Source organism: Vanessa tameamea, chromosome Z (assembly GCF_037043105.1).
Source record: "Vanessa tameamea isolate UH-Manoa-2023 chromosome Z, ilVanTame1 primary haplotype, whole genome shotgun sequence".
Classification (NCBI taxonomy): Eukaryota; Metazoa; Arthropoda; class Insecta; order Lepidoptera; family Nymphalidae; genus Vanessa; species Vanessa tameamea.
The window spans coordinates 10,695,689-10,700,833 of record NC_087341.1 but is presented as its reverse complement, the minus strand read 5'-3'; positions in this window follow the sequence as shown (position 1 = coordinate 10,700,833).

The window sequence follows — 5,145 nt, the reverse complement described above, 5'->3', positions numbered from 1 at the left end:
TTATATTTAGATGAAATTATTTAAACGTAGAAAAAAATTTGTTTATTGAAATATGTTTTTTTATATTTAAGAAATATTTATTAACTACGTACCGACATTTACCTAGATATAAATTATAAAACTCGTAGCTTATTTCATTCCAAGAATGAAAAAATAAATTACTGGAAACTCGTAAGACTGATATGAGCGGCACTTAAGACCTAATTAAAACGACGGAAGAATAAACCGAACTCTAATTAAAAATACATTCAATTCACACAAATTGGATTCTCGGACTTTAATATTATGTAATTTACAAGCACGGAAGAACTTTAAACTATTGCTTAAATTAATAACTGTTTTAATTTTACATTTGCTTATATTTAGTGGGCTAGATTGGGTTTGCCTGTTCACTTGCCGAATACCTTTAGATTGCACTTGCCGAATACAAAAAGTTGATCCATTTTATGTTTTACTAGAATAACAATCATATTAATCTTGATATGGCTCGTATGGTTTCAGTTACACATAAATCAGAGGGTATTAACGGAATATACTTTAATATATATATTTATTGTATATCTGGTATCGTATCTACGCAAGTTGACCGCAAAATATTCTGCCAATGTCATATCTAAAAGAGATCTCAATGTGATGTGATTAATAAGTTTCGAATTTTACAGTGTTTAATGAAAATGAATAGAAATTACGTAATACAAAAGTAGTAATGTCAAAAGGAATTTCGTGTTTCCTGAATATCTATTTATGTAGGTACGCTTTTATTGTAATGAGTTTGCTATCGCAGGATCGCAGAATTGACATTTTGATTTCGATAAGCAAATAATGAGGTATGTAACTATATATATATTTTAAAACTCATCAAGTTAAATGCAAATATTATAAACTCTTAAATCGATACTAAATAAACAATCTGTCATTGCCCATAATGTCCAATCTGTTTAGTTAAATGGCGTGAACATATTACACAATTAGTTTTGGATAATTTGTGTGTTATTCCCATAGGATCGCGTAGTAGGAACTCTGTGGGGATGAGCCGTGTGACGTCGGTTAACCCTCCATGTTCCGCTTTATTTTCAATTGGACGCGAGTGCTTGCCAAACTTTACAAAATATTTTTTTTAATTTAAAAAATATTTTGTATATTTATTTTTTCTTAAATTTACTATTATTAATTTTTTAATTAAATTAATCGTTTCTGGTCATTTATAAACGTATCTACATATTTTTTTGTAAATAGTTTTATTATGAAACAAAATTAATTTTACTATTTATCTGTTTTATGGTCATAATTTCATGATCTAGTGTATTTTTAAATTGATAAGACATACTGTGTATTTGCGCGTGTTTAAAAAATAAGAAAAGTTTGGGAAGCACTGACCAGTGCCATCGTAGCACGAGTCTGCAGACGACTTGTTAATAATTGCGTATAATAAATGCTTAAATACAACAAACAGACAGACAAATACGGGTTGGGGTGTTTAAATAAAGGGGACTATTTGGTTTATGGGCTATTGACAATAATGGTTTTAAAGAACTAAACATATCGGGATCCGCAATCTGACAAAAACATCAAAAAGTGGAAACCTTTTTCTTAACACTGATTGCTTATAAAAAAGATTTATGTATATTTACAAATTTATATTTTTAATTTTCAAGGAGTAATCCCTCCTGCGCAAGGGGTTGCAACGATGCAGATCGACTATTATATCATTTCTACCTTTTACTGAAATATATATTTTAATCTAAATAGCTATTGCCCATAACTTTATTCGTGTTTAAATCGACATACTCTTGAAATACGATAAGATTACAGAAATGATTTAAAATTTGCCTAACGATTTTCCAAATTAAAATGTGTGTAGGTATTTTCGTGAAGCAATCTAATAAAAGTTGTAATCGGTTTTAATCTCGGTACTTTCTTATCATGGCACTTAAAAACTAAGAGCCATAAATTGCAGTCGCAACTTACACGCCAAGCACACATATACATGTATAACCACAAACACACGACATACATCTATTTATCGACATTGCTGAATATGACATTCAGAAACATGTTGTGGAAATACTCGACACGGATTAATTAAGTGGAGCTTGGAACATTGTGGAAGAAGGCGTCAGTACATGTTCCGAGCACTTGGAGCGACACGTGTGAGGTCGCGTGTCCTGACGAGCTGGCGACCCGCGCGCCCGTGCGCTCGCCGAGGCACAAAGCGCAGCTAACCCACGTGCACGCACTCCCCGGATGATCTCCACGAAGCATATGCAGCCAAATAAATAAATTAACTGGAGCCGATATCCAAAGACGCATGACGCATTTCTTTTTAATCGTTGGATTAAAATTAATAATCATGAGAAAATTAGATTTTTGGTTAAGCTCCGGATATAGCTATTCATAGGATTTATGGAGTCTGTGGAGGTAGCTCCCACTCACAAGGCAGTTATATAATTATGACGTAGGTTGGGTATACAGAATAGCCTACTAACAACAATAAACTGACTGGCCCGCTATTGCAGTACAGTTCAATTAAGGAAACAATCGCTACAAGCAGTACAAAACTCTTATGTAAAAAAGTCTCACCTTATATTTTTTTGTTTTCATTCATATTTTTTCTTTTACTATATGAATATAGACAGTTATTACATACAAATTAGGTACATTTTTAGCACTTAACATTTAAACACAATGTCTCATAATAAAAGTAATACGAACAAATCACTCAATAATAAGACACTTGATTTTCATTATGTTACAGGTACATTCTTTCATTTTTCTTTGTAAAATAGCCACTATTTTATTAACACTGACGTTGAACATTTAATAAAGTAGGTATGTCTGCCTGCACAATTAAAATTTTGTACCTACTTCTAGTTTAAAATTATTTGATTTAAACTTAATAGCGAAAACAAGAACAACTCGAAGTAGACGATATATTTTATGGTCCCGTTAAAATTAATGTTTCGGTTAGCTTAATAACAAAAGTGATGGAAGCTAGAATCTGGAGGGTCACGACGTTTCACGAAACGGATTGCCCTGGGCGTGGTCGGGTCGCATGGCTGTCGCGTGTCGCGCCACTAGCAGATCTAAAGCATCTACCCTCGCCGCGACAAATCAATTACAGGGTCGACTAGGGCACAACTTCCGAACGGGAATTAGCACCAAATTATAGTCGTTGTAAAAATTACTTGTTTGTACTCGAGGGATGCTAATTTATATATGCGAATGTTAACGCTCGCCATGGGAACTCTTTTAAGAATATATTTTTTATGCATGTTTATAATATTTTTTATTTTGTTTAACAAATAGTTTATTTATTTAAGTTCTTAATATAAATAATGTTTATTAGTATAAATTAATTATATTCCATATATATTTAAAATTTTTATCAAATATATCTACTTGCACTATAAAACGAATAATGAGAAAATTTAATAATAAAAGATCTTTTTTTATTAGTAAAACAACAAAAATAGCTTGACCCATGGCACAATAATTGTGAAATTCAATATTATCAAAATTAGACAAAAATTACTTTAATGACTAGAGATAATACGAGTTAATGTTCAACGTTCAACGTATCACAGAGGAAAACCAGAAGGTTACTGGTTTTCCTCTGTGAAATGCAGCTATTTCCATGAATAGCTCTCTCATTATTGGAAACGATTAAATTGAAAACTAGTAAAAAATTGTAAATTGTATTACAGATACCTAGAGCCAGAATTAATAGAAAGAGTAAAGTCATTTTTATGTTAAAAGTTGAAGCTCAGAAAGAAAAAAAAGGCCGGTAACTCACTTGCGAGCCCGGTGTTGCAGGTGTCCATGGGCGGGTAATCACTTTTCATCAGGTTAGCGTACTGCTCGTCTACCACCTTAAGGCATGATAAAAAAAAAGTAATTTTGTCATATATATTTTATTGATACGATTAATTAAGATACAATTTAGGCGGATTTATTTGCCAATACATAGCTTGGTCTTAAAGTAATAAATAGTAATAATAAGTCACAGGGTGTAAAAGCATTTTTGAAGTTTTTAATGTGACAGTAGAACCTCGATTATCCGATCCCCTCAATTATACCTACGACCACTATCTATAACGTTATCGCGTTGCAGCCATTCGTCAATTAAGAATTGAAGATTTAAAAAAATATATATTTAACAATATATTTTTTTAATGCATTTGACCTTTTTTTGGTGTTTTATATTAGTTATTTTAAAAAAATGTTAAATTAATGTATATTACCGAGTATTTATCATTTTATTAAACATACATCCTACATTATGAAAATTACGTGTTCAAATTCATAGATAAATATTTCCAAAAGATAATTAATCAAGACAATGCTATTGTTTTCCTTTGTCTAGTAGAAATTTGATTTCTACTAGACAAAGGAAAACAATAGATTTGTATATATTCCTTAATTATAGGTAAATTGAAATATTACTAAACATGTTTGCCGCGATATATATATGCTTTTCTAAGCATCGAGTACTCAGAGAGAATCTATTCAAGGTTGGGTTGGCGTTTTATGGTTTCTGTCAAGCACACTCTCCCTTCTCAGCCAATGAGAGAGATTGTGAAGGATCGACCCGTTCAGCTTTCCGCCGCTACTGTACAATAAAATGAAACAAATAGACCACCCTCACGTACTAGAGGTAACTTAGTTTTTTTTTTTTTTAATTAGTTTGTAAATTAGATACTTCCGAATTTTAGGGACTATGTGATCGCAGAAATTACTTTATTAATGAATAGAGTATATGTAAAAACCATAATAATTAAAATATATTATCACTTAAAATATTTACTAAAAAGAAAGATTCAAGTAAACGATTTTCAATTTTCATACAAATTAATTAAAAATAAAAATATTATAAGATAATATAAACACTTTACCCTCTTTTCTAAACTGTCGACAAGGACCAACCCCCTACCGCCCTACTACTCAAAAGCTCCGCCCCATCAACAAAATTCTGTATCTACAGAACACACATTTAAACCATAAAATGGACCTTATTCTCTTGCTTTTAGGGGTTAACATTTTACTTGGACACACATTCCCATCACACAAATACAGTTTTCGCAAAATGGCCACCCCTAGTGGTATAAAATTATGCGTCTTGCCCAGTGAACGGTTAGTCTTCATTAC